The sequence below is a fragment of the Protopterus annectens genome, chromosome 3.part0, assembly GCF_019279795.1.
Source record: "Protopterus annectens isolate FY-2018-M chromosome 3.part0, PAN1.0, whole genome shotgun sequence".
In the NCBI taxonomy this organism is placed as follows: domain Eukaryota; kingdom Metazoa; phylum Chordata; order Ceratodontiformes; family Protopteridae; genus Protopterus; species Protopterus annectens.
In genome coordinates this window covers 1,462,207,035-1,462,234,665 of record NC_056731.1, presented here as the reverse complement: position 1 = coordinate 1,462,234,665, position 27,631 = coordinate 1,462,207,035, and positions in this window count along the sequence as shown.

Genomic DNA, 27,631 nt, shown 5'->3' with positions numbered 1-27,631 from the left:
ACATCCACTACTGTCTCAGAGAAACAGTTAGTAAATCTTTCAGTTCTATATAAACTCTTACACAGGCTGTTTGATGATTCTTTACTACACTTCAATAACCCCAATCATTGCCAGAAGTAGCTGACTTGAAATGTCCTATATATCTGAATAAGGACTCCTCTTAAATATCTGTATGAAACACTGTACAAGTTCAGTTATTTTAATATTTACTAATAACTTAAATTTTCACAACAACAGATGTCACTGGTATTTCTCCACAGCACTCACTGTATAGTCATACAAGTTTTTGTAAAGTCTCCATATTATTACTCTATAGTCTAGGTCACATGTAACTTACAAACAATTGTTTCATCATTTATGATTTCCTAGACAGCGTATAATTTTATAACTATCATTAACAAATTGTTTGAAATGCAGAGAAAAACTCAAAGCTGGATCTAACTATATGCACAGGTCGTTAAATGAATCTATAGTTTCAATCACTGTGTGCTATATTAAATATTCACTCTTCAGGCTATTTCTCACAAATCTCATATGTTTAATTTTTGTTGTATTTATCAACATATTATTTATCTGTGCCCAAATGGTCAACTTAGTCAAGTTGTTTTGTAGACATGCCCTGACTGTAAAAGGTGTAATCCATGTATCCATTTTCAAGTTTTTTGCATACAGACTATAGGTTCATAGTTCATAGATTCATTGTTATATACTAGGCTAACAACCACAAAGGCCTTTATAAGCCTAGTTGTAAAATCCAACCCAATCATGTCCCTAAGTTTCATGTGCATTTATTAGGAGGGGTTATGTTAATTTGGAAGTTTCTTGATGGTGTGTGTGTGTGTGTGTGTGTGTGTGTGTGTGTGTGTGTGTGTGTGTGTGTGTGTGTGTGTGTGTGTGGGTGATATGTTAGTTTGAGCACTACTGTCTGCCTCTGTCAATCAGAGACATATGTGCCAAATCCAGGGTGATACATGAAGTTGCTTTTGCAGTTCATAGGTCAGTACTTGGCAAGCTGCCCTTGTGGGCCATTTAAAGCCCCTAGACAAATTCCTTTTTAAAGGAGAAAATCAAACCCTGTGCATTGTGACTGAAGTAAATACCTTAAACATTATATCAACACCCAATTTCAGTTATATCAAACACCTTGGATGAAAAAGAGCTGAAAGATATAATCTAAACATGTGTGGGCCTAGTGCACTGTCCTGTCAAGAGACCTTTACTGTAACCCAGATTTTCACCTGACCAATTGTTGCATGATACTTGTGGTGTCCTATGTTTAAGCCATGTAGCTATTTATCTTATCAAGATTAAATTAATACCTAGTTGTTGTAATTTATTGGTCAGTGTTTTGTACATGACCCTATCAAAGGGTGAAGGCAAGTCCATATAAATGACATCACAGCACAATTTGTTTTCATGTACAGCTATTATTATAACATTACATTATTATACAACTTCATGCCACAGATAGTTACAGATCTTTTTTCTGTTGGATCAAATGGGGGTAATGCATGTGTCAGTCCTGGGGAATGAGTGAGAGATGGCTGTGAATTGCTATGATCACTCAGATGAGGACTCTTGGATGCAAATGTGGCCTTAGGAGAGTAATTAGTTCATCGAGCCCCTGCTTGGTGGTATCTTTTATTGCTGGGTGTATGGAGGCATGCATTTGAATGGGGAAGAGGTAGAGGTCACCAGAGTAATGTAGGATGCATGTTCTCTACCTGGGGAAAGGTTAGGGCTATAAATATATGACCACATTACTGGGATACTTGCAAGAGTATGGACCACTATCATGTCTGTCTGAATGACAGCCCATCATGATGGCTTTAACCCCCTCATGCTGGTGATAACTGGTATGAAAGAATAAATAAATGGACTCTAGTCTAATTGGGGGAGGTTTGACGGTCAGTAGGTATGTGGAAAAAAGCTCATAGAAAAACACTATATCTGGAAGTAGCACCCTTCTGTTATAATCATGAGACTGTCTAGTTAAAATAATTATATGAGTTTGAATTAGTTATGGCTGGAAGCAACGCCTTTATTTTTGTGGTCTGCATGGCCTCTGTGTGATCTAGTAGTGTATAAAGCATACTGTAATGGATTTTGCTTTCTTTAATATAACATAACTTTACAGCCATTGTAATAATGATACGCAAAACAGGATTACACAATCAGATTTTTAAACTGTCGGTCATTATTTGGTCCTTGAGTATATTAAAAGCATTTTATTGATTCTGTCTACCATGTGCTAGGATTTTTAAAACTTTCCATCAACCCAAAGTCAGCCACATTTATTATGACAGGATAGAAGGAGGTACAGACATTTTATTGTTGTTGGTGTTGTTGTTCCAAGGTCATAATGTCCTTTTACCAACATCCACCCTAGAAGGTGATCTATGTATAGATTTTTACAACACCTCTGGAAATGATGTGAAGTCTTACACAGTGATGTCTCTACATTTTGTGCAACATGATAATGTGGTGCCTGCTTGTGTTATGCATACATATTAAATTGATCACCAGTCATCTTCACATTTATTTCTATCACCACTGTGTAAAAAAAAATGCTTTAAATGCTTTAGAATAAAAGTGCCCGTAGCTTCAGTTAGGCGTTTAAACCTAATTAAAAATTATCAAAAAAAGTAAACACGACTTTAGTGGTTATAGTTCTTATACATTTTTGTAGCTGGTGCATCTTCTAGGCCCATGACATTTATGAAATTCTGCCCTCATGACCCCAGCATGAACATAGCACTTAATGGTGTCACAAAACATGACTGAGCATATGTCACCTGCTTCATCATAAATTTTAGTAAGCTGTCAGAAAGGAAACAGAACACTCATTTAACTTAAGAATGATACAGAAAGATCCCTTGCTAAAGGGGTATTACAGTAAATGCACAAGAGTGAAGATGTTAGTTTGTGGTGACTGCATAAATGATTTGGGGGTTTCAGGCGCCTAGGCAGCGAGACATTTCCCTGTGGCACATTTGACTTGGGACACATGGCTGAAGTGCAATTCAGCTACAGAGAAATATGGCTGTTTGCAAATTCCCTGTGGGCAAAGTGAAGTGCACAGTGCCATGCTCACAGCTTTAATAACCAAATGCATGACGGCAGAAGACGTAATGAGTGTTGTGCTCAGTGTACAGTACATACTTATGCAACTACAACAAGCAGAAGTGTGCTACAACATGGAGGAAATCCTGCAGGCTACTGCAGTCACATTTATGCTCCAGTGTGCATTTCAGGTAATGTTCCCTAGACACTGTGAAAGGGGTAGTGGTCCACACACTCCAATTATAAAGGCACTGCCCATTGTGCACTGCATTTTTACTGCCACTAATATGCCCTCTGGCCAGCCTGCTACTGATGCCTGCCATATTCTCTGCTGTCTCATGTTCCCTTGGGGTCCATGGACATTGTTTTACCCCTGTGCATTTGGTTATTGAAGTTTTGGCCATGGCAACATATTCTTCTCTTTGCCCACAGGGAATTTGCAAACAGCCATATTTCTCTGCAGCTGAATGCCACTTCAGCCATGTGTCCTCACTCAAATGTAACACAGGGAAAATGTCTCACTGCCTAGGTACTTGAACCTGATTTTGGATAACAATAAACTTTTTAAACATGTCCAAAAGAATTTTGAGACAAGTAGTTCTTATCTACTAGCACAAATGTATGGAACACTATGAACAGTGCATTTAAAGTGGCAGAATATGTAGAAATCCTTTAAATTCATGGAGGCTATCATTTTGGAGACACATTTTGCTAAAACTGCCAATCTACAAGATTTGAAAGCTGAAGTATGACATTGGGATGGATTGATTTAAAAATGTCCACATCCAGTGATGACCCCTTGTACTTTCTTACTGTACTCCATCCTCCGTCTATCAGGCCCAGAAACAATTAGAAATTAACTAATTATTTATAGAAGACATAAAGATTTCACAAAAAAATCTTTTTTGAAATTCTGAACTGTAACTCAATGAATATCAAAGGTAGAACACCTAAAGAAACCATAAATCACATTAGAGTAACCAGAAAGAAAGGAATATATATTGGTTATAGCCTAGTGAGTTGTGGCAGGCAGGGAGGGGACAATTAAAAGATGCACATAGGGTATTCATGCTGCCATGGAATATAGCATGGAATGCATCTCATGAAAATTACCTCCTAATGGCATGCAAATGATTATCAACATGCTAATGAGAACTAATGTGTATTCAAATGATAGAAGAATAGTTCAGTGAACCATGGCAGTCAGCTTTCCTGTACACCAGCATTTTTTGGTGAATGGGGTTATCATTTGTATAAAGATGTTAGGAGTTGGATCTACCTCAGCAACTCAGAATGCCTTAGTATCTGCTTTGAAAGCCAATGTCTACTCTGTTGTGTTCTGCCATCTTCCATATGGCTTAAGAGTCTGTCAGCAGCTAACATGATGTCTCCTCTATGGCTGGGACATAGTTGACCCCTACGATATGGAGAAATATGTCATATTGGAGATGGTTGACTGGTGCTGTCCTTATATGGGCTCAAGGTTGTCGGTGGAATGCTCACACAAGTAGGCACAAAGGTTTGTGTAGCATTATCATTCTTACTAAAAGACCTTTCTGCATCCAGCTAGTGACACACCTAGAGTTTTGAGGGCCTCAGCCTTGCAAATCATTCACCATTTCCTAGATGTGATCATGATGTTTGTGGTACTCCGTGACATCTGCGGAGAAGCCATCACCTTGTAAGCATTCTACAACATTGACCATTTCCCTGAGGTCATAGGGCCCACAAACTGAGCCTCAAATTACCATCAAGGTCCTGCCTCATCCATCTGGTGGGTTTCCACTCCATCAACTGCCAGGTGGCGTACACCACAAAAGTAATACATAATGTTAGGTATAGAATGCATGTGCACCATCCAGGTAGTTCCCATGATTCTAATATCAGGCAGATGTGCAATCTATACCAGAATTTCATGTGTGTAGGATTTTCCACAATGATATCTAGTTAGTAGGCAAACACATTGCCAGTCTTGGATTCTATAATGGCTCATTGGCAAGATTATAGGTAAAAGATTGCTCATAATTCCAGTTGCTGTTATGTGGTATAGGTAATGTAGGCAATGCTTCATATGCCTTTGGAGCCATGGCTGGTAATCCCCATCTGTGGCCCCTATCTACAGCTAGAAAGGATATGCAACACTACATTGGCACAGATGTGAAACATTAATAAATGTGTGTTTGAAGTGCTAATGTCTCACTTTTGATGTCTGTAAATATCCGGTGATGAACTGTAGTACACTCCTAAGATGTATAGTAAACTATTCTGTTGTGTTCTGTTGTGTGCCTCGCTACACAACATGGTGCTATGAAAACAGTTACAAAAAGGACTCCATTGAACTAGCTGACAATAGTATACCTGCAGCAGTGGAATCGTGTGGAGTCTGAAGCAAAGCTGGATCATGGTCAAATGGAACCCCAGGCAGGGTGATGGACCAGGCCCCAAACCCCTACAGCCATTCCAGTGTCCTATTACTTGATTGTCTCTCCCAGTTACTATAAACACTGTTCAAATCTGTTAGTATGCATACTGTTTTCTACTTTACTTTTATTGATTAGAGAGTTTGGATTCAACTTATTTCAAATTTTATAGCATATACACCAATGACAATTTTAAGCAAACAGTTTTGAAATGAAAGCAGGCCTAGCATGACCAGCAGGAAATGTTTCTTCCCTTGAAACTCACACGCCTTGAAAATAGATTGAAACATGGATTGACTAAAAATGCACCTGGCCAGTGGAGGATTAAGTGTACATTCGACCCTGGGCTGTCTGCAAACCATGGGCACCCAGCACATTTTAGAACCTTGCATTAATGTATGTGTTCTTTGATTCACCTTACAGATTGTTTTACATTACATTTCCTTTAATATGGTAAATATGTCTTGTTTAATATGTCAGCATTTGTTACAGTGCATTTTATATGCAATTTTTAGCATTTTTCCAGTAACCAGTGAAACAAAATATATGGTTGAATAATGACAAAAATGCCCTTTACAGAACATTTCAGACTTATAAGGCTACTCAAACTGCTGCCATTACAATCCACTAATAAACATACTAAACATTTATGGCCACTTTATTGACTGTGTGCATGTCACATGTCCACTTGTGATAAAAATGGCCACAATAAAGTACCTCATTTTTCTTTACACAAATGCACATTAGTTCCACAAAAACAGCTTAATGACTTAACTCTATCAACTCAGCATGCATGCGCACATGCACACACGTCCTGCAAAGCCAGATTAAAGACTATTCAAAATGACCAGATGATAAGAGCAGAAGGCACTTTCTAGCACATAGAGCTCCCCCACCATCGTTATATCCCATTTTTTGACTGTGTATACCCCAGTGGTGGCTGGTGACTTCAAATCAAAGGGGGGCTGCAGGAGACAGCTGAATGGGTGGGGCCAATGGGAAGGGGTGTGGACAACTAGAAAGGGGAGGAGCTATGCTCAAAACCACAAAAACTGGAACTTTAATTAAATACACTGCCCTGGGTATCAAACCATCATTATGAGAGTCCAATCAAGACAAAATGAAGTGTAGAAGAAAAAAAAATATTTCAGTGCATTGGCTGCATGACAGCTTACTTAATATCTAGATGGAAACAAAAAGGTTGTGAGGCATGAAAAAAAAAATACTTTTTAAATACATTACTGGATTACCAGTCAAAATCAAGTACAAGACAAACAAGCAACACTCATCTCAAACCACTTCTCCTTGCACTGCAGTTCTAATTATAATTTATATTCAGCTTTATAAAAAGTACCAAGTAACATGCTGAAAGTAGCAATGATACCCCCCCCACTAGTAAAAATGTTTCTTATCCAAAAAAGACCTGCTGATTGACAACTATCTACTTGTTTCATAGGGAAAACATGATCAAAGTAAAAAATGAACAGCAAACAAGAAACAAGCTTAAGATAAATTGCTTAAAGGGTTACTGCACAGGTTATGGACCACACATGATAGATTGGCATTCTGTTTAGTTTATGGGTAAAGCCTGCAAAGATTACGGCAATGCCCCAAACAAAGGTAATGAGCATCTGAAAATACTGTAATCCTGTCCTTTATTACCAATACTGTCATATGCATTTCAATACCCAAGGCTTATACTAGTTATGTAAGTATTCTCTGCATGGCAACAACAAAAAGGCTTTCAATGTTGGTAATTCTTTAACAGTAAGCTTACTTGCATCTTACAATCTCAGACAAGCTTACCCGATTGTCATGAAATCATTGCTACTTGAACACAGAGCAACAGGCACTTTCTGAATAATAAGAAGCATAATCTACAGTATAAAAATATGACGGAAAACCAGAACATTCTGCAAACTCAAGCCAGACAGATGAAAAGCCACTGTAGTACTTGTGTCTACCTTTGATGGGGGGGGGGGGTGCTCTTTACACTTACACTGCATAACTGCTCCTTGCCTTGCTTGGACACTGAATAACTGCTCCTTGCCTTGCTTGGACACATCCAGAGTCACTACATGGGGGAGTGGGGTGCAACAAGTATGTCACCACTTGAAATGTCTCTGGCTGACTGCAATGACCCTGACACATTTGTCATACCTCTCAACCTCAGAGCTAGAAATCTGGACAGTCAGGCCCAGAATTAAGGACAATATTTAAATATTGTTCTTATAAACTTTCTAATAGAATAGTAGGTCTTGCATTAGTATGAATTTTCTGAAGGGTATGAAATCTGAAACAGAAATGTCTGTCATTATTTTCTTACTTCAATCTTTAATGATTTGGCACTAATTTGCCAGAAAACCACAATTTTATGAAAAATGGATCAAAAATGTGATGCAAAAATATAAAATAGCCACACAATACATGCATTTCTGAAATAAAAGTAATCTATAACTCTGATTATTACAGTTATTTCTTAATTGTAAACCCTCCATGTTTTCTTCCAAAATTGCCATTTTGAGGCGGGATTATTAGGGGAAGAGCAATATTTTGAGCCAAAATCGGGGACAGTTGAGAGGTTTGGATATGCCTAATTCTTTAAAGCAATTTATTTGCACATATCTCTCAACCTGTTAATGCAGGAAATCTGGACAAGGCCAAATATAATGGGGATTATATAAACAGTACTAAAAATTGTTGTATGCTTTAGTATGCATTTTTCTGAAGGATATGACGTCTGAAACTCATTGTCTATCATTATTTAGTGACTTAATTCCTAAATTATTTGCCAGAAAACCACACATTTGATGAGGAATAAACCAAAAATAAGAATCAAAAATCTATTCATTCTGTGAAAATCTGGACAGTTGAGAGGTACAGTTCAGCCGGGGCTGTCTTTGAGTTTGCCACCCTTCCCCCTCACAAACTCAGGGTTGAATGGAGCCTCCCCCCTGCAGCCATTCCAATGAAACATTACTTGGCTATTTCACCCCATTTACCATAAACACTAATGTGCATACTGCTTTACTTCTACAATGATTTGGACTTCATTTGAAGGTTTTATTTTGCATTTTACAGCAGAAACACTAAGACATCTGTTAAACAAAGCAATGCAATCTCACAACGAAAATAGACTGAGCATTAAAACTTCTCTGCCCTTGAAACTCACATTCATTGAAACAGCATTGAAACCCACATTCAAAGAAAATACATTCTGCCAGTGGCAGATAAAGATTAACTTTGGGCTGTTTTCAAATCATAGGCCCCTTGCACACGAAACATACACATGGTCTTTGATACACCTTTCTGATTGTATTAAATTATATTCCTTGTACAATATAGTACAGTTGTAGAGCGCGTTTTAAATTTGTTTTGAACATTTACCAGTAAACAATGAAACAAAATGCATGCACCGATAATGACAAAACTGCCCAGTTCAGAACATTTCTATCATAAACGTTTACTCAAACTTCTACAGTCCACCAGTATCAGTAAATATGCACAATCTCTGAAGTAGTAAAAGTCATCTAAATAATTCCACATTAAAGAAATCTGTAACTAATGAAGAGGTTGCTGCTAGCAAACAACTTTATATAAACGGTCTGTTGCCCTTGAGGAATAAATTGCCTGTTTCATTAAAAAAACGATAAGCTAGTAATATTGCAATAGGGAATGGATGACACACTGATAACAGGTTCATAGTTACTAGGTATCTTCACCAAAAGGGACTGCAGCATCCACCCTCTTTACAATACAGTACAGTATCAGCAATGCAACTACCTACTGTGGGAGTAGAACCCACAGCCTTCTACATCAAAAGCAAGTACAAGGACTCAACATAAGCATCACTAAACTTTTGTTCCCCTGCAGCTCTCAGCTTCTTATAAAATCTACTTGACACTCAGCTGTATCTCTGAACTTTGCAGCACAAATTTGGAAAAAGTCAAAATTTAGGGGGGGGGTGTAAAATACCAAAAAACAGGGACACATTTTAAACATTGCTTGTTTAATGTTGGAAAGTTGCTAGAATAAAATGCTGTATTACCACCATACATTTCACTGCCATGTATTGAACCCAGGAGCCTGTGCAGAACAGTCAGAGCAACATACCACTATGCCAAATCAATCATCTGTTTTATGAAAGAGGAAGACTGAAACTTAAATGGCTGCCATTTATTGAATTCAGTTTTCACCATAGCTGTCAACATCTTAGCACTGACTCTAAAGAGGTACATTTTTTTGCTTAATAAATTGTTGCAATATCCCATTCGTCAAATTATGCCAAATGAACATTTTGGGTAAATGTCCCCCTTCTTCAGTTGTAGTTCGGGGCCGGGGTTTCAATCATCAGCACATTCAGTTTTGTCCACTCATAGAGGAAGCATCCTAGTCAGGCAATGCTGAAGTTGGTTTAATATTTCATTATTTTTTTCACTACCACACAGTGTTCAAATTCAAATAAAGTGGCATCACAATTAAAGGCATTCGGCATCAATGCTTCAACTTCCTGTAACTCAACACAGGTTTCAGACAGTAGCGACAATAGCATTCATTCAGGCTTTGTGGTCTGGTCAAGCATGCTATTCAACAGTATTCAACTATTCAACATTCTCTGTATATGTTTTTAATATCACCTCCCCTTTCATTCTTATTTATGACTTGAAACATCATAAATGTAAAATCTTGTTGTTCAGGTCCTTCTGACTTCTGATATGCAGCAAAAAAAAAAAAAAAAAAGGGTACAGAGCCGATTCCAGCAGACCAGCACAGCACCTACCTCAGTTAGTTGTATCTATTCTCGCTGGTGACTCTGTCTACTTCCTCTCTCACCTCTCTCAATATGGATTCAGTACAAGCCCCCCTTAGCCACCCAAGAGTCAGTCCAACATCCAAGACAAAAAAAAAAGAAAGAAGCAAGCAGTAATTTAATTAGCACCACCAACGACCTCTTCATCAACACAAGTACTAGTAAGCAAGTGCTACTGATTGTTTCTCGCTCTCTTTTTTGAGAGGCCTATCCACTTTGTGTTAACCTGCTCATTGAATATGTAAGCTGCTAAACAAGCGTACACATTCAGCAGCACCTTTTCATGGCCAGAACACCTGCTAGCAGCCACAAACAGGTGCACAGATACTCAAGTGAACAATATCAACATGTTCAACAACACATTGTATGTACATGCAATCCAAGTAAGTGAGCATGCATGGATGGCACAATACAAGAAAAGGACGACTCGAATTACATAAATAAAAGTCAGGAGTATTGCATATATTGCAGGTAATTTCCAGAATAAAACCAGAACCTTTGGTGTTCAGACTCACCAGATCAGCTTAATAGTAAGTCAATCACACACTGTCCATCCGATCGAATGAAGTTGGGAAATGAATTAGGTTAATTAGCCAGCCCTTAGCCTCAGGACAAGATGACATATTTGAGGTTTCCCTTTATGCAAAAATGCAGTTAATTCAGTGCTCACCAGCTGCTACTATTTGGTTCTTACTCTTTTCCCAGCACATAAAGCCCGGGAAGAGAGCAAGAACTAATCAGCAGCCATTTAGCCCATGCATGTCATGTACATGCCTGCGGACGTCGCAGTCCGAACCCCTTCCAATTCTATGTGGTTTGGAACCACAGAGACTGCTGGGCATCAGACTGATGCCTTAATTTGCTCTCCAGACTGCAGCGCTGGAGTAACTTGGATCTAAGAAAAGCAAAAAAAAAAAAACCCAGAATGTGAAAGTGCGCATACTCAGTCAGTCGGCGTAAAGCAGCCGGCTGATAAAAGGTGAGCGACTCAATGTAAACTGACAGTAAAAAAAAAAAAAGTAAAATTAAAAAGTTAAAGTAATTTTTCTTTTTTCTTGAGGGGGCTGCAGTCCGGCAGACCGATGCCACGAGCCGCTCCTGGTATACCCCTTATTGTTATGAAGAAATAAATTACATATATTTTATTTTGATGAACTATCTGAAATTGTATAAAGATCAATAGCATCATACCATAAGATCCAGCCATGTGTAGCACAGTTTATATAGAAAATATTTATGACAGCATAAGACATATTAGTCACATGACAATATGCACAATCTCTGCAGAAGTGAACGTCATCCGGATAATTCCACATTAATGAGAACTATTATAAATGCAGAATTCCAGGCTGGCAAACAACTTTGCATCTCAGTGCAGTGTCTACCACACTTGAATTGTCTGTTGCATTAAAATATTGGTGTGCTAGTGATACTACCATATAATTTTCTGAACCAGATCAGATATGCAATATGCAACAACTGGCAAATGACAACAGGTTCATAGTTACTAGGCAGTCAGTTCTGGAAACCATTAAGGAGCCTGGCCCAAATTTGCAGTTGCTCCAAAGCACTGTCTTGTCAAGTGACTTGCTCATTGTCATACAGTAGGTAAATGAAGGTGGAAAATTTTAAATCCTGCACCCTTGCCACAAGAAACAGTTCATTGGCAAGTTGAAGCTTTAGTATTCTGCCCTAACTTCCAGAGTTACAGTTTTTATCTAAATGCACAAATCCTTTCCAATCTGATCTTGCAGAGAAGGTCGTATCACACTGATATATGACAATGGCAACACAGTGGATGCTAAAGATCATACTGTTCCGATCATCATAAGAAATAATACTGATAATATCACCTGATAAATGTAAACCTCTTTGCTGTTGCTGTAGGCTGTAAAGAAGGTACTACAAAAATATATTACTAACATGCAACATGTTTAGACTATAATAAACAATCCATGTCTATTTGTGAATTAAGTCAATTTAATGCAATGAATAAATCAAAACAATTAAAGATAATATAAAGGGCACAGCAGATTTTGTTCAGCTACCTACAAGTCATTTAAAAATTGAAATACTACTGCATAAAGCATACTTTTTTTTGGGGGGGGGGGATCTTACATACCTGTAGGACACTTATATCTAATTTTTCACCTCGCTAAGTCTTCTATCCCCTCTCACATCACTCAGTAAAGGCCTGATCTACTTGAATTGCTAGTGATGCTATTTTGTGGCAGCATACCCCTTCCATGGTCAACAGAACCAGATCGTGGACAATGACCCCCATGCAGGGTAATGAATCAAGCCCCCCTCAGTCATACCAATTTCCCATTACTTGTCTGTCACTCTCCGATTACTATAAACGCTGTTCAAACATGTCAGTGTGCATACTATTTTATTTTTTACTTTTAAAATTATCACAGAGATCTGGATATCATGTAAAACTTATTTCAAGTTTTACAGACAAAAAAACAGTAATTTTCTAAAGAAAACATGCTTCTCTTCCCTTGCAACTCATACTTAGTGAAAATGCATCTTTCAGATCAGTAAACTGCAGCAGAAATGCAAGGATCCTTACTCAGCATATAGTGAATTACTAATTAGTATTAATATGAATGGTGCAATAATTCAAAAGATAACTGTATGACAGCTTTACTAACAGCATAGGACAGCCCACTGAACACAAATGTTCCTTTTCAAGAGCAGACCAGGAGTTCTGCCTGGCGAAATAACTTGGAAGAGTCGTACAAAAGACAAATGATGGCTGAGGAAATTGAAAGATGCACTACAGGAAGCAACGCTTGAGCAGCTCATATCCTTAACCATCTGCATTAAGTGATTGACAAAGTGTTGTAGCTCAAATGCAATACATTGCACACCTGTGTATCTGAAGAAAACAAGTAGAATTAATAATGTATTCATAGTTGAAATGTTAATGTTCAACTCAGACTTCATGCTGTCCAGTTTATTCACAGCTGAAAAATAAACACAGCAGATATTCAAAAGAATATGGAAACCAAATAGCACATTTAAAAAATATGTTTATTACAAGCAAGTTTCTTCATTTATACTATAATTAGTCTTGTTATAGACAATTACTATGCTTGCAGTCCAGGGGTCCATTGAGAAGCGTAGCCCAAATTTTCAGGTTCCCCAAAGCTTTCTGGTTAAGTTACTTGCTCAAGGACAGAGCATAAATATGAGGTAAAATCAGAGATGTTCTGCAAAACTGGAGACAGGGCAGACTACGTACTCTAAATCTTCTTAAAAATTAACAGAACAACACAATTTGCATCAACATGCATTTTATGAACTATTAAAAATGTAAAAGTGTAATGACTGACAAAGTCAAGCAAGGTCTAACAGTTGCTGTGGTGGATTAAGGCTCTTACCTCCTGTAGCTAAGGTACATGGATTTGAACCTGAGCAAGTCAATTAATGAAACTGACCTCTCTAACTAGGGTATTACACATACACACCTACCTGTTGAATCCTTCAAAAGTAAAATTGCCATTGTACTAAAATTTATTCTACCAGATGTTTCCATTCTACTACTGTGAAATCTGTCTCTCTGCTCATTCTGTTCTTGTGCCCTCAGCTGTAAAGTAAAAACAAATTAGGAAAGTTAATCCATTCTGTTCTGCTGGTGAAGCTCGCTGCTATGCACACATTAGGTCACTTCATTTTGCTGCTGAATTTCTTTGCTAAACACCAACTCAGGAAATTTAATCCATTCTGTTTTGCTGATGAACATTGCTTCAGATGCATCTGTACTATTCTGAAAATTAAATCTTGTGTCACGTGTGCATGCTCATTGACTGAAAGCATAAAGCAGAGTAAAGCAGGAAAATTTGTTCATTTTTTTTCTTAAAACAACAGCATGCTGGAAAAGGCAGCAGTATGCAGGAAAAGTTTTATTTATTTATGTATTTACTTTTTTAAATTAATCTGTTATGTCCAGACCCCCAAGTCAAGCAATGGGTTCTAAGCACCTGTCTATGTCAACTTGTGGTAGAGCTGGCTCTGGTCAGAAGAGGACATGAATGTTGTAGGCTACCATGCAAATCTCAGGTGGGTGCAATTTATCCTGGCACAGGCAAAAAGCCAGAGTCTGGTTTATAACTATGGGCCATGACAGGGCAAACACAGAACAAATGTGGTGCATGGATTTACATAACAAGAGAGTGCATGGACTGGCCAGGCAGTGCATCAGACATTTCCTAACCCATGTGAGCCTGTGATTTGTCTGCCTACTGGTATCATCATCATTTGCAAAGGGTGAGGGACACACTTGCATGGGACAACAGCACTAACTTAGGTGGAGGGTTCATGAATGATTCCTGCAGTAAACCTGCACATGGATAAGGCATTGTTATGTGACAAGGATCATATTCTCAACTGATAGTGTGGAGCTACCAGGGGAGGAGTGCTGGTTAGGGGTACCATCTGTCCATGAAGAATCAGGTGTGTAGGTATGTGTATCAAGAGATGCCATGGTGTTTGGGCTATATGGGATTCCGGCTGTGACACATATTGTGTGATCATGACAGTTAGCTCTCTGCTAGCATATCCCTCCTGCCAAGGTCTTGTGTCATTGACAGGCATGTATAGGGGAGTGGACTACTGTGAAATTCTAGATAATCATTGTGCTGAGTGAGGTGAAGCCATGTTGGCTGTAAATAAATAATTTACACATCAATGTGACTTTCCACAGCCATGGATGGAAGTGATCATGAGCAGCCTTGGCCAGAAAAGTGAGAGAAAGAAGACTGTCATCCACTTCTATGTTGGTGACCATGGCCAGGAGTGGAAACAGTAATGCAGTTAATTAGCATACCTGCAATGTGCAAATGTCCCCTACTTCTGGTCTGGCTGCATTTTGAAAGCAGACACAGGGACCCACTAATGGCTGGCAGGTAGGATAACATTCTCTGCAATTATTAGAGGCTTTGACTGAAACCATGGTCATCTTTCATGGTGTGTGCGGCATCCAAATGTACCTGGATCACAGTGCTGTACATTTGCTGGTCGATGCAAAGATTAACACTGATATCATGTAATAACCATGTCTCCAGTCAGTGACAAACCATTGCATATCTGATCTCTAATTCCATGTGTGTGCACCTCAGTGATTGGCCATCTTTCTGATGATGGAAGTGTTTCTGCTCTGTACCATGTATGGGATTACCTTCTTTTAATACAAGTGATGTAAGGGGTCTATATCATATTGTCAAATGCACTAAACATCAAACACCTCTTTGTCGAATCCTATTTGTTGAAGTGTTCATCCATCAAATGATCATTTCATTGAACTTTTTCCCAAGGTACATAATCAGTGGGCCATTATCAGGAATTTGTCTTTTTGTCAACTGTAGTGCAATCTCTGAGTTGGCATATTTAGTTAGGGAAAGTGGGGTGGGTGCAGACCTCCACATTGTGGGGTATGGGGAGCACAGCCCCTCACCAGGGTGGGTTTTATATAATGCTGCTTTTGTTGTGGTCAGTAGGTTGACCAACTTGTTAGTTATCGTGGGAAAAAAATTTTGCTGAAACAATCGTTTGACAAATAGGGTTTAATGAAGAGGTGCTTGACATTTAGTGCATTTGGCAATGTGATAAAGACTGCACTTCTAAGCATAACATACTTCCCATTGACTGCCGTACAGCTACACTTCTATACTCTTTTATAAGTTGTTCTAGGTATTGCCAGTATATTTCAATAGGATCATACTAATTGTTGATAACAGATATATATGAGCCATGCTTAATATGCTTCAGAACATGGATGGCAGAGAAACAAACATGGATGGCAATGAAACAACACTGCAGATTCCAACACAGATGCCGAGTCTTGCAGAAAAAGCATCATGCATGCATGCAGATCCTGAAAGGATCAATTCATACACCAAATTGCAATAAATTGGCAGGACATATTCACGTGTAAATAAAAAAAAACACAACTCCCAGCATAAAATGAAGACACTGTCAGAGACCTCTCTCAACAGCTGTATAATAGATTAAACTAGCTCATGTATTACTGGAGTGACAATAATTTTTTCCCACATGTTGTAGTGAAGCTAACCCAGGGATGCATTAACAAGTACATACACTTTGTGCTAAACCTACTCAATTTGTGCATGTTAGCATGATTAGCAGCAGTACTTGTTAAATACACAAGCTGCTAAGCAACCCTACACATTCAGCAGCACATATTCATGGCCAGCACAAGTATTAGCAGCCACAATAGGGTGCATGGAAGCTAGAGCACACAACATAAACAAAAGGTGTTGCCTGCAGGCAAATGTATTGTGCAAGCAGGTACGGACAGCATAATACAAGGCAAGGGCAGCTTTAAGGAATGAATGAAATTGCATGGTAAGGTAAACAGGGAAACTGTACGGAGATATATTGATTAATGCACAAACAAGCCGGATAAGCTAAATGGGGAAACTGTACTCAGATAATAAATGTGATTAGTGCATGAACGAACATTATTGACATACATTATTTATGGCAATGTAATAAAGTAATCCTGTTCATGTTTACTGCCCCTTGTACATAAATAAAAATAGAAATACTGACAAATGATGTGAGATGGACACAGAGCTACAGTGTAATAATTGTGATTAAATGTATGTTTCTATAATGTGGAGTTGAGATACACTTATCAAAGACAGTAGATTTATTAGTGGATATTTGCATATATTGCACTTTTTGCATATCAAACATGTATGCAGGATGTTGTCTTTTCTAACCAAATGAATGCTGAATTCTTTTGTTCATTGTGTATAAACAAAAATTAACTAATCCTACACACACAAACACATGCACACACACACACACACACACACACACACACACACACACACACACACACACACACACACACACACACACACACACACACACACACACACACACACACATTTCACAATCCAAAGAGCATGGAATAAATGTCATATACCACAGGAGAAGTCATACTTTTATAGTGAAAGAGTGTACTTTTGAAAGGATGACCTCATTCATATGTTGTAGATAAGGTGTTTGTATTAGAAGTGGAATAACATCCGCTCCCCTTTTTAAATGTTTCTCCTGAGTGGAAGTGGACAAAGCACAAATGTTGATGAAGCCATGCGTACCTGACACTAAAGCCACACACACGCATATAGATGCAAGTTCAGCATTGCTGGATTCGAACCATCCATCTTTCTCTTATTAACCTGGTGAACTTGGGCATTCTGAGGCAGTGTAGCAACTGCCTCATGTGCACAGATAACCCTCTCTTCTTACCTCCTAACATTCAGACTTGTGAGAGATGCACTTATATCTCCAAATTGGAAGCCATGCCCTTTCCAGCCAAGACGGGAATAGCTGGTCAAGAGGAGAAGGTCAACACCTGCACCACACCACATGGAACACATAGCCCTCTAGAACACCCACCATCACAGCCCTCACATAAAAACATAAACCACACACCTACCTTCATAGAGGCTCTCAGTAGAAATCTATCCAAACAGCAGAGACCTCCAAGGCAGAAACGGACACGAACACCACAACACAGCACAAACCCCAAGACACATAGCTTATCTACACAGTGTGCCCCTTAACCTAAGCCCCTAAGGCAAAACAGCTTGCCCAGTAGAATAATCACAGCTGACTCAATAGTGAGGCACACTGATGTCCCATGCACTAGTTTGAATAGGGAGAAGGTAACATTCAGCTGTCTATCAGGTGCCAGAATCTGACACATAACACATGCACTCAGGTCACTCCACAGCAAGTACAATTATGACTCTGTCATTGTCCATGTGGGTGTGAATGACCTGAAATGCACCTCCCTGGCCTACATGAAAAGAGACATGGTGGAGCTCTCGGATTATGTAGCTCAGGCAGGTATGACCCTAGACCTGAGCACCATCCTGCCATCGCCCAGAATGATACCACAGTGCAAACAGAAAATGATTGACTTCAACAATTGGCTAAGTTTCTGGTGTCATTCCAAGGGGTCCAGTATCTGTCTGCTTGGGATGACATGATTGACAGACCTTGATGCTTTGCCAGAGATGGCCTGCATCTGTCAACCCTGGGTTTCCGGGTGCTGGCTAAGGCTCTTACCACCCCTATAGTGCCTTTTTTAGGTGGTGTCCCAAAGACCAAATTACCACCATAACAGCTATAAATAAATGCAATCTGAGGGTCATGCTGCTCAATGCTAGAAGTCTAAATCTCAAGATGCACCCACTTGAAGCACTTCTCAAAATGGAGAACACTGACATTTGTTTTGTAATGGAGGCAAGGCTTAAAGCAGCAGAAAGTACCCTTACACTACCAGGCTATAACTCATTCCACACCTTTCAGCCCCAGAACATGGACAAAGGTCCAAAGGTGGTGGTGTCTCCATATTCATAAAGGATATGCACACCTCCAGATTAGTAGCCCATCATAATGCATCTGAGATACTCCAGGTACAACTAATATTGAGTAAGACAGCGATTCAGGTCGTAGCCTGCTATAGGTCACCAGCCAAGTCCCAAGACTCTCACTCCACATTCCTAAGCACCATGGAAACTATTAAGCTCCAATCCAACACTCTCATACTAGGTGACTTCAACTACCCCTCCATCAACTGGGAAAAATTACTCATGCACCAATGAACTGGCCCAACGCTTCCTGGAATTCATCAATTCCAATGCCCTGGACCAGCTCATTCTTACCCCGACTAGAGGAAGCACCATCCTTGACATGGTTACTACTAACATGGGCAACCATTGCTCTACACCAATAGTCAATTCTTCATTGGTTAGATCCGACTACAAACTAATCACCATAGAAATCCACATCTCACCCAGACTACCCACAAAGGTATCCACCCTGAAAAACTTCTCCAAAGCTGACTTTGAACTCCTAAAAGCAGAGGTGGCTAACATCATAGCACCCATGCCAATGGAGAATAGATGCATGACTGCCAAATCATACACCAATGCACTGTGCGAACATGTACTTAAATGCATGGCACTAGCCATAACCAACAGAACCAAGACGCTCTTCTCCAAAAAAAAAAAAAGGAAGCCAATCTGGTTGTCCCCTGCCATTAATAAACTCTACAACAGAAGGAAGAAACTGTTGCAGAAAAAGGTGAAGTTCTAAGACTGGAAAACTTCCCTTACTAGCCTCAACAAAAAGTTGAGATCCCTCATCAAAGTCTCCAAAGCCAGCTATGAAGGCAGAATTGCAGCAGACACTAAAAACAACCACAAAGCCTTCTATAGTTATATCAAGAATCTCTACAGCAATACCCAGATTTGCTCTGAGTTACTGCACAATGGTACCTCCCATACTGAGCCAACAGATATTGCTAACATAATATTGCTAACATACTGGCTGAAAAATTCAGTGCCAACTTTACCCCTCTCTCCCACCAAAGGACAATCTTAATACCGGAAGAATGCTAGGCACCCAGCATTACTGCAGCATAGGTTAAAGCTGCATTATCCAAAGCCAAGGATACAGCTTCCATGGGTCCCAACAATATCCTTGGCTGTGTTCTACATGAATTACAAAGTGAACTGGCACAACATCTTTGTGCCCTGTTCACTCACAGCCTCACCTCAGGCTTTGTCCTTACCACTGCTACAGTCATCCCTCTTCATAAAGGAGGAGTGACTACAGACCCTGGAAATTATTGCCCCATTAGCCTGATGAGTATGATATATAAGGCTATGGAGCGCATCATCATGGACCTATTTAACAAGGATATAGGGAATCTCCAAACTGTAGATCCCACATAATTTGGTTTGTGAAAGGTAGATCATGCCTGCTCAACCTGGTTGACTTCTTTGAGTCCGTCACCAGAGCTGTGGATAAGGGTAAGGCAGTTCATACAGCCTACCTCGATCTGGCCAAGGCCTTTGATACCACTCCTCACTCAGGAATTATTGATAAACTCACCAAACTAGGCATCAACCCCTATATCACTAGGTGGGTTGCAAATTGGCTCACAGACAGAACACACAGTGTGAAAGTAGCGGACTCCAAGTCAGACTGCCAACCACTCACAAGTGGAGTCCCACAGGGATCGGTTCTGGGTCCTCTCCTGTTTGGCATCTACTTGTCAGAAGTCCAGGGCAACACGGAGGGACTCTCGCTGACCAAGTTCGCAGATGACTGCAAGCTGGGAGCCATTATTAACTCCCCAGGTGATGCAGACATCCTACAGAAAGGCTACACTGAGACCAATGACTGGTGTCGAAACCATAGCCTTAAGCTTAGTGCCAAAGAGTGGGTCGTCATCCCCTTTGGGAAAAACTCAGTTCCCACTAATTACCACATTGATGGGAGCTCACTGAACACTGACGGCATTATAAGAGATCTGGTGACACAAGTTGACAGCAACCTCTCCTTTGACCACTACATTGCCACTGTGGTCAGAAAGTCCTTATATGTGGCACATCTCATTACCAAGAGTTTTGCATCCAGAAAGAAAAAGGTCATAATTTCTCTCTACTCTTTCCTCATTACACCAATCATAGACAATAATGCCCCATTTGGCATGTACCTCACTAGACACGTGATACAGCTGGAGAGGCCACAAAAGTACCTCATGAAGAGGATCCTAGGCCTTAAACATGTGTTCTATATGGACAGACTCATAATACTCCAGCTATTCTCTGTCTAATATCGTCTACTAAGAGACGATCTCTGCTTGACTTACAAAGCTATGTCTAACCCGGTTTTGTTAGACATGCTACATCTAAATAAATCCCAATCCCTCCAAACCACGCACCCCAGAGACCTCAACCTCATTACCACAATCAACAGAACATGCTGGAGGGACAGTTTCATAACACAGAGACTGCTCAAGCTCTGGAATAGACTTCCCATACATGTCAAGCAGAGCACCTCACTGGCATTCTTCAAGAGAAATCTTGATGAGTGGATGGGAAATAAAAAGTTCACCCCGGGGATCACTCCAGTGGCTCTACTTGATAGAGGCACTGGTAACTAATGTCAGGTGGCACAATGCCAGGGCACTTCTATGGGCTAGGCTTGTAAAGGCTCCAGGGTCATTAGCCTAGTACAAACCTATGAACCTATGAACCTATGAATTTACACAATCTAAAGAGCACAATTTCAAATGCACATGCTACAAGAATAATATGACTTCTTAGTAAGAGAGTTCACTTTTGAAAAAGTGATCTAAATGTTTGTGTTAAATGTCAGATAATATGATGGCAAAGTCCTCTCCTAGTTAAAATGTTTCTCCTGAGTTGAAATGAGCATATTGGATGGGTGGGTCAAAGTCATCCTAACTAGCAGTGCAGATGCAAACACAAACATAATCAGGAAACTAAGTCAGTGCTGTATTTGAACACATACCTATCTATTTACAAAGTCTAGAGACCACAGTATTAACTGCAAATGCCACAGGAGAAGTAACTTTAAATGTGTGCAGATTAACATTTGTAAGGATTATCACATCAGTTTATTGCAGAGAAGCTATTGTGCATCACAATTATGGATGAAAAAACATGTCTTGAGACACAGAAGTAGAAGTGACAGTGATGTGCTGATCACAAGTAATTATATAATGATCCAGTAATTCATTCTGTCATTCATGTGCATTGTGTTGTTGGAAGTTACATGTACCAATGTCACAATATTGTATTTGGATGAAATTCACACAACAGCAGAGTGACAATCAAGCATTTATGCTGTTCACCTGAAGATAATTAATATGCAAACAGTCATTTGTGCTGTCATTTTCAATTGTATACACTGTATATAAGCAGACAGATTAAACATATGACACTGCACTGTCAATAACACTCACAAATTCTATGTGAAAAGTTTCCACACCACTGCACACCATTTACCAGTATAAACACTGACGTGCAGACAAAATCTTACAGAATGATGTGTTCAATCTACAGCAGACTGAAAGCCACATATCTTGAGTACAATAATCCATTAACACATGCAGAAATTATACAATCCACTCACATTATTATTTTTTCATCAATCTGTACCTGATCTCAACACTAACAAGTTTATTTGTATGATTCATGGCAAAGTATTAGCACTTGAGTAATTATATTTTAAGGTTTTGAACTTAGAACAGAAAATAGTGGTAGTATATGGTGCTACATGCCCACCTTCACTCAAATCATGAGTAGAGGCATACAGATAGGTCTGGTTCTGATTTACACATTCTCATAACACTTGCATTACATTAATCATATGGATGATACAGGTGAATAACTACACAGACCTCATATCTGGTTACTATACCTGTATTTGAGGCATGCTGTAATTGTTGTTACTCAATTCTATATGGTTGCATGACATAACTGAGTAATAAAGCCAATGCATCTATAACAGATATATATGAGCCATGCTTAATATACTTCAGAACATGGATGGCAAAGAAACAAACATGGATGGCAATGAAACAACACTGATCCTATCACCTTATCTGTGTATAGTAACAATATTGCCCAAATGTGCCTATTATTATACCATGCTTGCTAACATATAAAGGTTAAAAGATACATGAGGGACCAAGAATGTGAAGGCTACTGGAAGACCTGACAATGGAAACATTATGAGACAAGGAAGTTTGTTGGTAGCATGCTTCAAATCACTATTTACAACTGGAACATCCCATCAGGTGTACACTCAACTGTGCAGTCAGTTAAAGAGATGATAACTGCTTCCTCATAGTCTACCAACCAAAGGCAAAAACTCACAAGATGTTGTCATTAACTGTCTACTGCCATTTCCATTAAGTTATGGATGAAATGAAAAGGTGTCAAATACCAAAGGCCCATAAAGACCTCAACCACCCTCCATTTAGGTTCATTATTTCAGCACCTAATTACATCACAGAAGGAATTTTCTTTATGGTTAATTCTTTTTTAAACCTATTACTCAGTAGAATGAATTCATTTTACAGGACTCTTGGGATTTTTTGGAACAGTTCAGGAAATTTAATGACCCCTTTTCATTTGACCCACGAAAGCATATTTTGCTCACCATTGATGTGGTATCCCTTTTTACGTGTATTCCACATGAAACAGGAGGAGAGTATGTTAGACAATATGTTGGGAGCTGTGACCTGATAGATGTTTTGTTGAAAAACAATTTTTTCATGTTTAATAACCAAGTGTATAAACAGAACAGGGGGGTTGTTATGGGGTCTGCAGCCACCCCTTCATTTGGGAATATAGCTGTTGGATGGTGAGAACATACATTTTTGGAGGTTATTATGGGCAAATATAATGTTTTGTTTCTTTAAAAGATTTGTCAATGACTTGTTTTTCATCTTAGAAGGTGACCCCAACCAGGTGAAAGGGTTTATAGACTGTTTCAATTCAGGTTATGGGTTTCTAAAATTTACTTTAGGTGATGTGGGTTTAAAGGTGAACTTTTTGGATGTCACTTTAAAGAGGGTAAAGGTACTGAAGAGATTTGTAAGTAGGATTCACCGTAAAAAAACTTTTACTAACATTTACCTACACTATAAAATTTTTCATCTGCAATTTATGAAAGACAGCATACCCAAAGGCCAATACGTTAGGGCCAGTTGAGTGATTAGTGAAGACCATGATTTTATTAATGTAATAGATTTCATTTGTTCACTTTTTATGGAAAGAGGTTACTATGAAGACAAATTAAGAAGTACAGCTAAGTATGTCATGGACAATCGACTGACACTCTACCCACCTATATTATAAGTTCTTTATAGTGGCTCAAAAGTTTCGAGCAAGTCCAACAAAACAAAATTTTGCAATTTGAACATGACTGGACAGTGGACTGATAAGAGGCATTATACAGGATGACGGTTCACCTCACCCCCATTTTGTGTACAAAAATCAGTATAATTTAAAATTATTATTTGAGAGGGTGAAAAAAACAGAGAAAAGGACTATTTTACACAGAAACAAACCATTTGGCAAGCACAAATGTGGAAGTTGTACCATTTGTAGGTACATATTAGTGGGACCTTTTGTAAACTTGCCACATTTGTCACACTCTATTCCAGTGTCAGGTCATTTTAACTGCAAAACTAAAGGTGTGGTGTACATTGGGTTATGCTCTCATTGTACTGCATTTTATATTGGGATGATTAACTGGGGTCTCTGTGGTAGGATTAAAGAGCACTACTATACCATTAAAAGGAAGAATAGTAGAAATGCATTTTTTAAACAAACTTTGAAGTGTTCCAACTATATAAGTTCCTTTTTTCAGTTCTGGAACAGGGAACACATTATACAATGGGTGGGGATTTTAAGACAGAGTTGGAACAAAAAGAAGCACTTTGGCAGATCAGGTTAAACTTTGACAAAGCACCAGCTTTGAATGATGTAGTTAACATCAAATGCTACTTAAAGAACTGCAGGGTTCACTTGAATAAATAAGTTTTTAACAGAAGTATATGTCTTTAATAGTTGAGTTTGTGATGTCACTTAAATGTGGGACGAAGATGTACTTTCTATTGGCTTACAGATATTTTTAAACAATGTTTTTTACAGTTGAATGTATTGTTTTCTGATAAAGTCTAATGACGAAAGCAGAAAATTGTTGTTTACGCTAAAATTTGTGCCTTTTGTCCTTGTGGCTATTTCTACGTACGGGCCATTTCTGGCCATCTTTGTTCTGTGGTACTCTTAGACTTCTCATACTCTATACAATAAAGTGTTACCAACAGGGGGAAAGCAGGGTAAGGAGAGTAGGAGCATAATTAAGACACAAGCAGGATAACGGGGGTTTAAGAGCATATGTATCCAGATGTTACACATAAAATAGTCATATTAAAACAGTCAAGAAGACTTAGGCAGACTTTGGGTATGCAGAAATAAGTCTATAGATCTGACCATTTTTTTCAGCTCACCGCATAGTAAGTCCTTCTTCACAAAGTTAAAATAACACAGTTGAAGGTGGAGTGATAACAGTTTGTAGCAATGGATAACGTAGGCATTAGGCTTCGTCACAGTAATGACAAGTGAAAAATCCAGTGATGTGAGCATTATATCCGGCACCCTAATAAATATCCATGAGAGAAAAAAGCAATGTGACAGAAGGGAGGGGAGAGACAAAAGAGAGAGTTGGAGACATGGAAATAAAGACAAAGAGTTACATCGATGGTACATTTCTGTCCATCTTCTGGTGTGTTACTTTCAGGTTATTCCTCATAAGTAGTCTGTCATGTTCTGTACAATTAAGTGCTTGCAATCAGGAGCATGTACAGTTAGGTGAGCAGGAATATGATTAAGGCATAAGCAGTATAATGGTGTGTTAGACATCATCACAAGTGCTATATTACCCCATTCTTAAAATGGGGTTCTACATTATTTCTTTTTTTTGATTGTTTTATTAAATGTTGCAACATGAGCGAAATAAAGATGTTTCTACTTGCACACTTATTATAATAGAATTAACATTAAAATTTGAGTTTGACACACTTCTGAAATCAAACCATTAATACTATGCAAAAACAACCGTCTACAGATGTGAATTATTACAACACACCGCATAGGAACTTTCACTTTTTGACATCCAATAGCTTATTGCTTGTTACAGTAACTTTCTAACAGCATTACCTTTACTCTGTATTCCTATAGCGCAGCATGTATAAGCACATTTGATTGAAGACAATCGGACTAGTATGGTAGTGCAAATGATGGCATAGGACATGAAATGCCATTCATTGTCACTCAGCAATGGTGTGTAATACCATACAAGGCTTTTTGTATGGGCCATTTCTGACCATCTGTGTTGTGTTCGATTCTATTTTTTGACCAAACTAATTTGTGAAAAAGGGGTAAATAGCACAATGGTGAAAATGGGAGGTAGGCAAAGTGAAGGACACAAAGAAAAGAATAAAGGAATGTGCAGGATGGTGTGAAAGCACCATAGTTATCCACATATTTACAAAATAGATGTATAATTGCACTCAGAATGTGATGAATTTGGAGAGTAACCAACCCAGGGATGAGTGACAACAACAGCATAATACGGTATAACCAATGGGACCAAATCAAGTATGTCAAAAAGGCAGATAAATGAAGTGGAGACTATGTATGTTTTTTTTTTCTTTTGTGGAACAGGTAAAACTTTTTTTATTATTTTTGTATTTATTTTTAGAGAGAAGACTGTTGGGGAGAATGCTTAGGAATAAGATGATCAGGTAAGTAAGGTAGGTTAGGTAACAAGTGCAGACAGACATACAAGACATACAAGACAGCTAGAGGATGATGGGCACAAAAGTTTAGGGACACCATGATTGGGGTTAGGTAGGTGACATTGGAGGCACATCTATGTCCACCTTCTGCAAATCTTGTCCTCCCCCTCAGACTTATCAGTCTCAGTTTCCTTGGTCATTCTTGGAGGTGGTATCAGTTTTGCAATCCAAAGCAGAAACCTTTCAACTCTTCCTGATATGGGCACCCAGGCCCCTCTCTGTTATGTCCTCCACCAGCCCTGTTAGTTCCTGAAGGGTGACAAAATCGCTACCTCCAGTACTACTCCCATTTGCTATCACTGCACCAGCAGCTGGTGCAGAGCTACCTAATACAGTTGGAGGAGGTAGAGCAGGAACTGTGAACACAACACTAACAGGGCATGACTCAAATGTGCAGCTACATGTAGAGGTATGGCAGGCTAAACCCCAGAGGTCAGTTTAGCTCCCTGTGCTGATGGTCATTTGGGTTTCAGCAGCAATGTTTCCAAAAATAGTATAAACTAAAATAAATAAAGAGAGAAAAGAGGGAGAGAGAGAGAGTTGGAAGAGACAATACAGAGAGAATAAGAAAAATGGCATGTCCCATTATTACTTTAATCCATAAACAAATATGACACATAAATATGTTTACTTTTTCCACTTCCAGTTATGATGTGAAGGCATTAATATATCATAAAATAAATGAATCACAGTGCTATTGTAGAAGAAATCAAAACATTGATTTAACTGTGGCATATCCAATACATGCTTTCCAAGTTCATAATTACTGTTACCAAATCAGAATTGTTAATGTAATTTAATATTGCACTAAATATGTTAGAAATACTATCCTGTAATAAAAACAAACTTCAGCTTCTCAGAAGTAGACCTCCACACAGCTAAACTGGTATACTCATTGCCTCATACAATCAGCAGGAACTATTTAAGCAAGCATATATACTTGATATAAAGCTTAGTTATGCCTTTTCATACTTATATGGACTGGAGGTCTGAAAAGTATTAACTGTCTTGCATTCATACCTGATGCATACTCACCCAATGCCTCTCTGAGACAAGGCAGTCTCTCCTGGTCTGCCTCACAGTTCACTGTTATATCTTCTG